This window comes from Artibeus jamaicensis, unplaced genomic scaffold (genome assembly GCF_021234435.1).
Source record: "Artibeus jamaicensis isolate MK-2021 breed Jamaican fruit bat unplaced genomic scaffold, CSHL_Jam_final contig_233, whole genome shotgun sequence".
In the NCBI taxonomy this organism is placed as follows: Eukaryota; Metazoa; Chordata; class Mammalia; order Chiroptera; family Phyllostomidae; genus Artibeus; species Artibeus jamaicensis.
Window position 1 is genome coordinate 26,607,422 of NW_026521486.1, and position 13,927 is coordinate 26,621,348.

General features: G+C 32.8%; 1 protein-coding gene across 1 annotated transcript in view; it reads left to right on the top strand.

The window, feature by feature from the left end:
- Nucleotides 1–316: 316 nt before the first annotated feature.
- The window catches only part of ATF7IP (activating transcription factor 7 interacting protein), a 118,202-nt gene continuing 104,591 nt past the window's right edge, over nucleotides 317–13,927 (top strand). The window contains exon 1 of the mRNA XM_037136567.2: nucleotides 317–490. The gene's annotated coding sequence lies outside the window, so the exon portion shown is untranslated. The remainder of the gene's footprint in view (nucleotides 491–13,927) is intronic.

Here is a 13,927-nt window from a genome sequence, read left to right on the forward strand (position 1 = left end):
CTTACCCACCTATTTCCTTCCTTCTTTCTAAGGTTCATAGAAGGCACTCAGAAAGTGCTACTCACTTCACTGGTTAGGGAAGTTCCACTGAAAAACATACCTCACACTGCAACTGAAAGGCGCAGCGCCACCACCTCAGACCTCCTCTTTTCCACGACAGAAGGCGGGGCCAATTGCCCTCATTCAAATAAAAAACCATGTGATTTGCATAAGGACCAGCCAGTCTGTCAGCCTATTGGCTGATAGTGCAGAGGGCGTGGCCAATAGTACGACCACCGAGCCCCGCCTACAATTATTTGCATAACGGCCTCGCGCGTGCAGGGAGAAGCGGGTTTGTTTTTGAATCTGCGGCGGCGGCGGCAGCGGCAGCAGCAGTGACGGAGCGGCGAGTGTAGCGCGCGAGACTAAGGCAGCAGCTTTGTGAGCGGCTGCGTGGAGGGCGCTGTGGGAAGCAACTTGATTCCCACTTTCTCATCTCTTGCCCAGAAAGGTATATGTGCATCCTAGGGGCAGTTATAACAATATTTTCTTAAATTACTATTGTATTTTTGTAGAGTCAATACCGCATTATGGCGGCTGCGGGAGTTTTGCTTGCGCGTGCGCGGTTGCGGAGCTGCGGGCTGGCGCTGCATGGGAGCACGTGATCTTGCGGGGTCGGGCTCTAGCTGCAGTTGTGCAGCTGGCTGGGCGGTGGCTGCGCAAGCGCAATATTCATTTTCAAGATCTAATGTTCTTGTTGGACGCCATTTGGGTTCTAGATTTAATTTTCCCCGTTCTCGAGGGGTTACATTTTATTATCCTCAAATTCTTACATTTTTTCCAAGAAAAACGTTCCTCTTATGTTGTACTTGTATGCAGAGCTCAAAACTGTATTCTTATATTTTTCTCTGATTCTGAGAACCTGTGGACTTAATTTTCTGTGAAAAATGATTGTCACTTATGGTTCTCGATTATAATTTCACTTTTAGAGTTTTGCTGGATTCAAGCTTATATTTAGGAAGGTGAATATCAGCACCTAGTGGTGTTCTCACAGGAAGTGCATTTATTTGAATTGTATATTTGCAACTATATTTTTAACCCTGATTTTACTAGTGTTGTTATCATGGGATGTTTACAGAATAGAAATAATTTGAGTTTTTGAAATATGAGGGGGAGGGTGATGGGATTTGTTTAAAAAGAAATCTCAGTGTCCTTGAGTATTTTTAGAAAATATTTGATCCTAAGTCAATGAAGGTTTAATATGAATTAGTTTGTGTGCCTCTGTTCATACCTATATTTTAGTTTTACATTTTTCAGTCTCAGATGACTTGTGCATTGCTGCTTCAGTTAGAACATTTTTGTTACACTTTAAAAATTCAGTCAATTTCTTAGTATTTTGTCATTAAAATATAAAACTTTGTAAGTTTTTATGACAAAGAATGCTGTAAAGAACTTCCAATTACTCTGAGGCCTTTATGAAGAAATTAAGTGAACCATCAATAAAAAAATACCAATATACATATGTATAGGATAAAGTTGTGTTTGACTTTTTAAAATTGTAAGTGCGTTCCAGGTTTTACTTTCTTAAAGAAGGTTTAGCTATTGATTATTTTAGTTTAAAATGGTAGTGCCACTATATTTAAATCTTACATAACACGCTTGGGAGAAGTATTTTGCAATTTAGTATTTTGAAATTTGATATAATTCTACCATTGTGCAAATTATTTCTTACCGGTCTAAAAACTTGTAAATGGTTTTCATAAACTTCATCTGTGGTTATAACAGTTTGTTGGTAAGTTTAAATCAGTCTCCTGTCAAATGAAGAAGTGGCTCTTGCTTTGTAATCTTGGTTGCTTTAGGGACGCTTTTATTGCCTTAACTTTAAGCAATACTATTAGTAGCATTAAGATGTAGTTGAAAGGATGTAGTTGTGGTTGGTGAATTTTTAAAATATAATACCACACACGACATAGAATGGAATGATAGGAAAATTCTTTTTTCTTAACAGAAAATTTGTCGTTAATATAATTCTTGGGCTTCTGGAGTCTTCTACTCAAATATATTTAGAGGGCAGTTGTGCAATTTTCCCTTTTATACTTACTTCTGTGGTGGTTTGCTCAGCAGACTCCTCCCCCAACTCTTTTGACATTGTTTCTGGTGTTTTATTAGCATTTAAAATATGTTGTATTTTCTCTATCTGTGTGTATGTTTGTGTGCATGTGTAGACACATACATATTTAGGTTATGAAAAGAACTTTGAACTTAGGGAATGGTACACTTCTCATTTCCAGAAAAGTGAAATATTTTGGTGTATACATTCAAGCTGATGTTTTCATTTGAATATACAAATGATTATCTCTTAAATTAATGTTGAAGCCTTGAAAGAGGTACTGTGAAAACACTGAAGAACATATTAAAAAATGTAAATATTTATTGATAGTCCAATTTTGCTGTCATCTTTGTTAGAAAGGCAAATATAGCTCTGTAAACAGAAAACTAAGATCAATGAATTGTCTGAACATACACTCTTTGTTCATTGGTACTGTCAATACAAGTTTGTTTTGACATTTTACTTCTGTAGTTGATACCACAAAATTTTGATGCATTTGCAGCATATATAAATATTAAATCTAGGTTATTACAGAAATGAATAAAAGTTATTGGGGTTTTAAATCTTTTCAGTTTTGTGAAATTAATAAATTGTATTTTTTTACTTATAGCACATTTGGAACATGTTGACCTTAATGATCATTTAGAAATAAATGCTCTATGAACAATAATTAAATTAAAAAATTTAAAAAAGAAATAAATGCTCTAAATGTTTTGGTGATTTTTGTGACCTTCCCATGGTTGAGCAGTTGATCAATGATTGATCAATAATATTGATTGATCTGTTTTTAATTGGATCATAATCTTATTCTTGTTCTTTTAGTATCATATTGTGAATATTTTTCAAATTTACTGGTTTTTTAGAATGTGTTTTTAATGGTTATATGATATTGTGAGAACATCCCAAATTATCAAATATTCTTCAAATATGTTTTTAAATGGCTACGTAACATTATCTCTATTTAGAATGTACTGTGACTGACTAAACATTTTTTTGTTGTTGACTATTTTGCTTGTTGCCCATTTCTCTATCATAAATAATGCTATAGGGAACATCCTTTTCCATGGGTCATGATCTACATCTTAAAAAATTTATTTGAAATTACTTTATTAGAGTGCTTTTGAAGCAGTTCACAAAATTGATAAAAAGTGTTTATGAACAGCATTTTCCATATGACCATCAGTGTGGTGGTTGAAAAATAGTATCTGATTAACTTCCTTTTTTCTATAACTAGTGAACTTGAACTTTTTAATGTTTAATATATGCAGTTTTCTCATTTTTTGTGAATTAGCTGTGTGAGGTGTTTTTTGTGTGTATTTTTCTGTGGTATATAATGTTTTTGTTATTTGTAGCAGCTATTTATGGATATTCGCCTTTTGCTTCTCATATTTCGTGCAGTTTTTTTTTTTTTAGTTCATTACTTTGTAAATTGCTCATGGTTTTATATATTGAAAAATGTTATATTTTTACATAGTGAACTCCACTGGTTTTTTTATTTGTGATTTCTTCCAGGATTTCTCTGCCTAGAAAATACTACTTACTGTGGGTTAACTAAATGTTCATCTATGTTGTATTATTTTTTTCTAGAACTTAACAAAAAATATGTTCTAGTATGTATAGAGTTTATTTTAATGTACTGTGTAAAGATGGGTTGGCTAGTTTCCACTTTTTCCAAGTATCTAGTTTTCTCAGAATTTTGTTGTAGTGATCCTTCTTTTATTTCTTTGTTTTTCTTTTGATCTTTACTAGGTTTGAGCTCTCAGTTCTGCTTCATTTACTTCATTGGGGATGTTTTAAGTTGGGAGGTCTGTTGGCCTTGGGTTCTATAGATTGGCTTTTAAAGAGTTCCATGGATACCTTGATGTACACAATATTATGTGAGTGCCTATGTGCACTTTTCTTAGGAAGGAGTTATATTTTTCATTAGCTTCTCACAGGAATATGTAATATAAAATCAAAAAGCAGGTTAATAACCACTGTATCTGGGTCTTTTTCATATAGAAGTACTGAATTGTTTTATTTGCTGTAGAAGTATAGACCACATAAATGTATACTTATAATTCCTTTTCACAATTTTTTAAGCTAGTCTTTCCTGTTTTTGCAGATGAACTGTAGATTCATTTGGTTCATTTTTAAAAAGTCAACTATTTGCAGTTTTGTTTAGAACTGCATTAAACCTAAATTGGGGTCAGTTTAAATCTTTATAATGTTTGTTTATTTTTTGAATATGATACATTTCCTGCAGATCCCACAAAAATGTACTGCTTTTAGGAACACAGAAAATTTGTGATACCTATTACTTTTCACTATGGTATTATGTGCTTGTTTTGTAGTGCTGATACAATGTTAATAGGGATGAACTGATAGAGTACATAATACTACATTTTTATTTTTAATCTGCTTTAGGACATGGTGACATGAAAATAGTACAAATGTGAAGTTAGAAGAGGGAAAAATAGGTTTTTAACATAAAATGTTGTGTAATACTTGAAACCAAATTTTTTCTTCTTTGGTTAACATAGACTTTTTTTTAATGGAGGAGTTTTGAAAAGTTATTCACTTGCTGGTCAGGATAGAACCTAATACTATAATAAAGTAAAAATTTTTGGTTTTGGTTTCTTTGGTAACAAGTTTTATAATGTCTCATAAGGCTGTTAACCTGATTATTTAAATTCCTTCTTCAGTATATTTACTGTTTGTACTGATTGCAGTGAAGACTATAATCTTCATTAATAGTGAACTATTTCAGTTGTAATTCTACTTTATCAATTTTGTAATGTGTATTGAATAGAAAGTCAGGTTATTTCAAAATATTTTTATTGAACTAGTTAAACTTGAAATTGATGAAAAGAAAACAGGAAGTAAAGGTAGAAAAAATGGTAAAATACTATTTGGTTTATGAAAATAAATCTAGGAAATGGGTAGGAATGTTAAGATATTATTTGCTTCTCTTAAGCATTTTTTGAAATGAAAAATTCCCATTTTGGATCTCTTTCAAGCAAATCTGCTTCAAAAATTTTTATATTCTACTGTTTTTGTATGACTTTTGTCTTTGCCTGAGAATTTTTCCTAGTTCTGACAAATGTCACTTATTTTTTCAGGCTATAATAGATGAGAACTAGCAAATTTGGGACAGAAGTGCTATTAGAGGAATATATATGGTTAGTGGCAAGAAATGATGGCTAGCATCTTGATAGCGTAGAGGTGTCAGATCTCAAGTGTTAGAATCAAAAATTTAAAATCTTAGTTTTGAGGTTATTTAGTTTGGGAATCATTGTTCCTAGAGCTGAATCAGTATTTATTATGCAATTGTTATATAATCAGTAATCAATATGGTAATTGATGATCTCATGAATGATTTTGAATTATAGAGCATATTTAGGTATGTTTAACTTTTCAGGAAGGTGAAGAAGTACATGATTTAGTTTAGAAAGATTTCTGTTATAATATTTTTGTTTTGAGGTATGTGGAAAATTCACACATTGGCATACCTAATTTTGAGGATGAAGTTCTTACCTTTGAGTTCCTAACCGTTGTGTGGCATATTATAGGTTAAAATTAGGTGATGCTTTAACAGTAGTTGCATAATTGTGTGTGTGTGTGGTTTTTTTTTTTTTTTTGAAATTCAGTGGTTTCTCCTGTCATGTGAGTTTGTTCAACACAGAAAAGTAAAAGTGAGTTCAACCAAGTTAAACTTTATATACTGTTTAAGTTGCAGGGTGCAAACCATTTTGTAATGGATATGGAGAGTATGAGTTCTGGGCAGCATTTTCTGTTTTTTAAGTCCAGCAAAATGAGAAGACCAGGGCACTAGTGCTTATTTATACAATGTGAATATTTTCCATTTTGAATTTTAATCATTTGCTTTTCTGAGCCTTTAAGATAATTACTCAGGCATCTCCTTGGCCACTGTCCACAAAACTGTGGCAGACCTAGGTCTGTGGGTATAGTTGATACTGCCTCCCTGACCATCTGTAACTGGCCCTACAAATACACATGGAAGTCTGGGAAACAAACATGACCTGTCAACTTTACCATCAGAAATATTTACTTATTCATGTCTGCAGTTTTTCATTGCTCAGAATAGTATAATAATGTTTTGTGTTATTTTGTACCTGATAGCTAGGAATAACTAGTTAGAAACCCTTCAGTTTGTGAGAGAGGGCCCTTTGATGGTGATGTGAGGTAGCAATGTCAAAATATCTGTCTTTATTGTTTGGATAGCCCTGTGCTACTTTGAGGAACTATTGTCTTAATGGGAAATTTAGGAGCTATGTGTGTAGCATTCTGCCACTTTTACATTCTAATAAGAAATTTGAATTTTACACTAGAATAGTGATTCTCAGAACAGACGGCTTTAACAGAGCTCTTTTTGAGTCAGTAGTTCACAAAGATCATATCTTCCATTTTGTAGAAAGGTAAAACTAGAAGGTGGAAAAGAGAATCTGCTGTATTGAGGACCAGGATAAAAAACATTTGGTGAAACAATAATGACTTGATCACTTCAGCTCATTTTCTCCTAAAGGTTTGTAGTTTCACAATGTATCTGCCCAGTTATTCTTATTAGAATAAATGTTTTAAGAAAAGGAAGAGGTGGGGGGAAGCATGGAAGAGAAAAAAAGACTATCCTTGAACTTGTTAAATTTCCTTTTAGGTGGTAAATATCAGGAGCTAATCAGATGACAGTAAAGATTAAACTTCTCTGAGAGTCTTTATTACTATTGGTTAAGGGTGATAAATGTTGATTTCCCTCATATAACACAACAGCAGACTTTTTAGGGCTTACAGCTGGCTTTGGATTAACAAATGGTTTTCATATGTTGAATATGGTTTCTAGGTAGAACTACAAAGTTGCATCAGCCATGGACAAGGGAGAAAAGACAGTGAATGGGAATGCCCACTCATTCTTTGGAGAACACAACCTAGAAGTGGGACATACCACTTTAACTCATGTTTTATGGAAGAAAATTTAGTCATTGGAACATACTTAGCTGGCAGAGGAAGGCTGGGAAATGTAGTATCCAGTTGGACAGTCATGCATTTGGCTAGAATTAGAAAATTTTTATGAGTAAAGGAGAGAAATGGCTATTAGAAAACAACTAGCATTTTTTTTGCTACAAAAGGAAGCTGGAGAAGTAGTCTAAGTAATTCTTAATTTGATATTGAAAACTTTTTTTGTTTTTTGAGTTAGATCCCGTTATAAATCTGTATGTTTTCCTTTGAAATGGAATTTTGAGAGCTTCATGTTCATGATTTGTGGCTAAGGTTCTGGTTATTATAAATGTTTATCTTATTTGGTAGAATTTGTGCTCTTTTCTCCTTGCCTTTGACAACATTAAATCACACCCTGGCCTGTGTGGCTCAGTTCGTTGGAGCACTGGCCCATAAACCAAAAGAAAAAGGGTTGTGGGTTTGATTCCCTGTCACAGCATGTGCCTGGGTTGCAGACCAGTTCCTCCCAGTCAGGGTGTGTAAGAGAAGCAACCAATTGATGTTTCTGTCTCATATCCATCCTTTTCCCTCTCTCTAAAAAAATCAATAAACATGTCCTTGAGAGATGATGAAATAAAAATTAAATCATGATTACTTTTGGAAGGATTGTAATTTTAATTTAATTTTTAAAACTTACTGTAGTATTTTTTAACCTTGCCTGTTAACTTGCTTATTTTAAAAAAATGAAGGATAGTAGGTAAATTGTATGCCATTAGTTTGGACTGTTTGGACTGAAACTGTTTTAGTCTCTTAAGTTGAGTGTTTTTTTTTTCATTATTTTATGTTTTTTCTTTTATGACTGTATGTATATATTATACATATATACAATTTACATTTTCAAGTTGTAAGGTAATGATTTTTGAAGGCCTTGTAATATACATAAGTAAAAAGATTGTGATCATGACTTCTTTGCACATAGGTGAAATTTACATGGTTAATTAAAATGTACATGGTTAAGTAATTAAAAATATCTTCCTGTAGATGATAAGTAAAACAACAGATAATTGTGTAAGGCACAGAAAATGAGACTCTGTTGTGGGGAGATCAAGGAAATCTTAGTATGTTAGGAGAACTCAAAGTAGCCCCCCTAACATAAATCCTTGATTTTTGAAAATAAGAGTCATTGCTCCCTTGGTGCCTACTTTTTTCAGCCTAATAAAGGAGCTGTATTTATTCTCAGCTAGAAGTTCTCTAATTTCTCTTTTTTACTTTGTACCTCTTTTTAAGGCATTTATTCCTTTCTACTTTTATGTTTATTGTTATTTGTATAGTACTTTATAAGTTCCCTGCAGTTAGGAATATCCTATTGATATATTTGACAAATGTCACATTTTAAAGACAAATTCCCTCTAATTAGGTTTGATTAAACCATGATAAGACCATTTGGAAAGCTATGAGATTGTTTTCTATAATGCCTACCTCAATATTCACTAAATATTTGCTTATTAAAAGAATAGAACCCATTTGTTTTAGGCAGAGGTGAATAAAAGGGGAATAAGATATTCTAGCTCATTTAACTCATGATTATTCACAGATGTCAGAACTGTTTCTTTTTTTTTTTAGTAATTGAACAGGTAATTTACTTAAGCACCCACTGGATAAATCATCAAAGATAGATACGCGGTTTGCTTATGAAAAATTACAAATAGTAAAACAACTTGAACAGTAAGTTATTCAGTAAGAAATAGAAGAAAATTAAGAAAACAAGGAAATACCTTTGCTTACCTATAAATAAGCTTCTAAAACAAGTGTGAAGGACAGATTGTATACAAATTAGTAAGGGTTTGATTAAAAAGATAGAATATTATAATTTTGTGTTTTAATTTTGTGTAATTCCTTCCCCTCACAAACTTATTGTGATTTAAAAGTTGGAAAATAAAGACAAACAAATAAATGAAGAAAAAAAAGAACAAGAGAAAAGACAATGTATTTTTTTAACCATTTAATAATATATAGTGAGGTGGAAAGAACAGTAATTTTGTATTTGGACCTAGGCAATTAGTGTTTCTCAGCAGTATTTCTTATATGTAAAATGGTGATTCCGCCTACCTGATAGGATTATTATGAGAACTATAAGAGATTAGACATGTAAAATTCTTAGCATTTGTTTTTGATACATTTTTCTTATAAGGCTTCAATGAATTGGTGAATCAGTCAGGCATGAGTATATGCTAAGAGGCAGCATAGTGCAGCTATTGGAAGCCCTGCAGTGCAAGATATATAGAAAAATGACAGGTGTTCTTGATTACTGGAGCTAGAATTTAAATGCATTTATAAAGTAATTTAGAAAAGTTGATTTGATAATACTACTCACTAGTAGGGAAAAATACACATTTAGAAAAGTAGTTGATTTGCAAAGATTTGAGAGGGAGTCCAACTTTAAAACTGATTCATTAATTTATAAAAAGTGTTGGTTTTTTAAAAAGCAGCAGCAATTGGGTTTTGTTTGTTTTTTGTTTCGTTCTGTTCCCACTTTCGACCAATGCTTCTCCTTTAGTAGTTTATTATGGAAAATTGTCACACTAACTTAAAAGAAACGGTGGGAAAATAATGTAAATTGCTAAAAAAATTAAATAAAGTACTGAATGTATAAAAAAACCCAAGTATTAATGAAAACCCTATAAGATTACTAAATTCACTTAGTTTGCAGTAAGCCTCTTTATCTGTTCATGGAAAAAGGAGCCATACCTCACATTAATTATTTGTCTTCAAGGTTTGTCAAATTTTTTCAGACAACCATCATTGTGAAAGTTAGAGGTATTGTCATTTATTTTGAGTACTAAATCCACATAGGATTACTTCCCCAACCCCATACCCTGCTTTTTATTTTTATTTTTTAATTTCAGGGTTCAAAGTGCTCCTTTCTCCTTTACCTTCCAGCAATGGAACTTGCTTACTTAATACTGAGGCAATACAAGGTGTCAGTTTTCTTCAGTAACCTTTTCTGTGGCTAAGTCTCTGTCTTTTAAGGCACTGACTTGACCACATAACTTTGTTCAATACTTTTCTTATTATTTATTTTGATGTTGTATTTGACCATTTTCTTTACATTGGTCTAATGAGGTATTGATTAATGTTTTCTGGTTAACAGTACTATATCCATTTGATAGAGGTTTAAGAGTTAATGTCTGTCTAGATGTTTTGTAAAGTGTAATAATTAACATATATTTTATCTGCTTGATTGCAAAATCAGAAACCAAGAGCCATATATTTCCTCAATGAATTTTTACCAGCAGTATTTAAAACTGTAGGATATGGTTCCTGAGATTCCCACATTTATCAATGTTTCTTTTCTGTGAGGAAGTAATATTCCTTATTCCCATTAAAGCTGAGAATCCATAAGTTATAGAAGAGATACTAACTTGACTCCCTGTGAAGACCGGGGAGGCATCATTCCTACATTTGAGATGTCCTTGTTTCTTGTCATAACAACTGATTATAGGAGATTTGTTTTTAAAGATCACAGTTCTCTTGCCATGGTTACAAATTTATCTAATTTTATCCTTGTATGAAGGAAAACACATTCTTACTGAAACTATGTGAACTGGTGATAAAAAGTAAAGAGACTCAGTTATGATATTTTATGCAATATTTAATCACTGTTCTAAGTATTTTTTAGACAGGGCCAATATACTCAGTGATTTTATACAGGATTGTTCTTAAAATGTTCTGGTGGTTTATTAACATAACCTATATTAAGATCTTTTATAGGCTATCTTTTAGAATTCTGAGTGTATGAGATCAAGATATTATTTAAATTACTATTTATACAAAGTATATGAGATCTTTCCAGGAGGTATCCAGCCATGCAATATGAAAAAGAGACATTATTGAAGAAGGTATAAGAAACACTGTACACAGGACAATGATGCCTTAGTCCTCTTTAAAGTAGGCACCTTGGGACCTGACACAGTTTCCTGATCTCCATAAGCTGCCCCATCGTATTTCGCTGAATCTCATTGAGGGTCTGAAATCTCTTCACTTTCAAAGGTGATTTTAATTTGGGGAAGAGCCACAAGTCGCAGGGCACCAAATCTGGGCTGTAAGCGGTCTGAGTCACCTGAATGATTTGATGTTTCACTAAAAGACTCTGCAGAGAGGTCATGATGAAGCTGCCTATCACCAGTTGCCCATAGCGGCACTGACCAGTAAATGAAGTCATTATTGTTTACCCATGGAGTTCCAGACCACTCTCCTTAGCTGCCAGGTTCCATCGATGTTGTGCAAACTGTTCTCATATTAACAATGGCTGGACTTTTTCCAGACAGACCCGGTATCTTAATTGAGGATTAAAGGGAGATTAGAAAGAATTTTTCTATATGACCATTAAAAATAAAATATTAACCACAATTCAGTTCATTTCATCCTAGGTAATTCTTGTAGGGCTAAATAATCTACTTGACACAAAATTGTCTGCACCTGACTAACAGACTCATGGAATTCTTGACCCATTCTCTTGATACAGTTTGAGATGTTGATTAATGAAGGTAATGTCACCTTTATAGCCATAGTCTCTTACATACAATAACAGTTTAGGTGATTTGGTATAGTCCTTTACTAAAGATCCTTTGATGCTTGTTTAAAGGAAACATTTACTTCCTTAGTTATAGTGGCAGCAAGGATTGTGGTTTCATTTTGTTTCTTGAATCTCATTGCTCCAGCCTAGCCTAGTTGCTCTCTGCATCTGGTATACCAATGTCATTCTTAGAATTTTATTCACCATTCTAGGGATTTCATTCACTCCTCTTCTGTGCAAAACCCTTTTTAAAAAAAAACGCATTATGTCTTTTTATTTACTACTTCTGTCTTTAGCAGGAGGGGACCATATTGTCTAGTAACTTTTTGAGAAAGAGTATATGGGTGGTATATTTTTTGATAATATGTGTGTTTAAAAATTATCCTTTATTTTTATGCCTGATTGATAGCTTGGCTAGGTATAGAAATCTAGTTTAGAAACATTTTTCTTTAGAACATTAAAGGCACTCTTTCATTATATTCTTGCTTCTCTTACTACTGAGAAATGCAAAGCCATTCTTACTTCTGACATCCCCCTTGATAGAAGCTTCTAGAATCTGTTATTAGTCTCCAGTACTCTGAAAGTTTATCATTGGCTGGCCTTCATCAGGTCCTTTCAGTTCGGTAGTTCTTGCTTGAAAATTTTTCTGAAATGATTTCATTGGTGATATATTTCTTATGCCATTTTGTCATAAGACAAATTTTGGGTTGGGTCCTCCACTTTTCTTCTATTTTTTTCTCATTTATGACATTCTCTTTTTGCTCAGTTAGATTTCTTCAGTTTCATTATTAAGTTCCTCTATTGAGTTTTTCATTTTTTTCTATTATGTTCTTAATTTATGTTTTTTTATTCCTTGCCTGTAGTTTTCTGTTCTTGACATACGAATGCTACATCTTTTCTTATTTGTGGATATTACTGTTTTTTGACATTTTCCTGTGTAGTCTATTGCTTTGTGTTTTTTAAATTAAATTTAATTGTACTTGTTTTTATACATTTTGTTAGTCTTTCACATTAGACTTTTTTTCTTAGTTGTCTTTTTCTTCTTTGACTATAAAACGTGTGGAAGATTAAAACATGATTAAATATTTAAGTAGCATATTTAATCTTGTCAGTTTTGAACTTCACTGTAGGCTGACCTGGTTAGGCTGTTTTTTGTTGTTGTTTTTGTTTTTGAGAGCTCCTGGGATCTTAAGATTTATATCTTTGGCTTATTAGATACCACCAAAGAATAGTCTTTAATGTTCATACATAGAGACTTAAGGTATGATTGCCAACATTCTGGGAGATTAATGGAACCAGAGGACTAGGGGTCTCTACATTCAGCAGACAATCCTCACTTCTTGGTGTATGTTACCTTCATTTTTAACTGTAGATGTTGTTTTCAGACTTTGCCAGAATTGGGAATAGCATATATTCAGTGGAAGGTGGTGAGAGGGCATTTAGGCTATCTCACTGCCACATTAACAGCTTTCACTTACACTCCCTCTTTTAGTCACACCATCCTACTATTTGCTCCCTTCACTCCAGTTTCCAAAGGTACCTAGTTCATCTAGTTCCTGTGGTTTTTGAAGTTGCTGCCATGTAAATCAAATGGGTTCATTTTAACTTGTCCCCAGTGCCACTTGGAATATGGTGTTTTAGGAACTGCTAAGTTAGTTATCAATGGTTCTTCTCTCCCAGCTCCCAAAGTCTTTCAAGATGTTGTCTCTTTTACTTTTCTCCCTGTTCTTGAGGACTTATGCTTCAGATACGTACCTTTACTGTAATTTTAATGGGATTTGAGGGAATGAGAGTGTTTTTCATTTTGCCATCGTCATATCCCTTTAACACTTTTTCTCTTTTAATATGTGTAATATTTACAGTAACTTATATAAACAAAGTGCATTACTTAAGTAAATGAAAAGTTGTGTTAACTTTCTACCCAATACAATGAAACCTTTTATTTCGGTTCTATGGAATTTTCAACATATGAAAAATTTTCTAATAGTGTGATATATGATATATAAAAGTATAGTAATTAATTAGAAAAAAGTAGTATAGTGATCCTTTTTCATTGCTACTTGTATGACCCTGGGCATATGATTATATTTTCTGATCATAAAAAATTGAGATTATAAGACTGTTATTTTACATGGTCATTATAAGAGTCATCAAATGGAGAAATTATATGAAAAGTGCTAGTTTTATTTAGGAAGAGCTAAAACATTAGATAATCATGGAAATGTTTAACTAACAGTAGAAATAACTTCCAAATATGTTTGCTTTTATAAATAAACAATGGCTGGGTTTATTATGACTCACCCTATCTATAACAAATTTCTTATAACCTA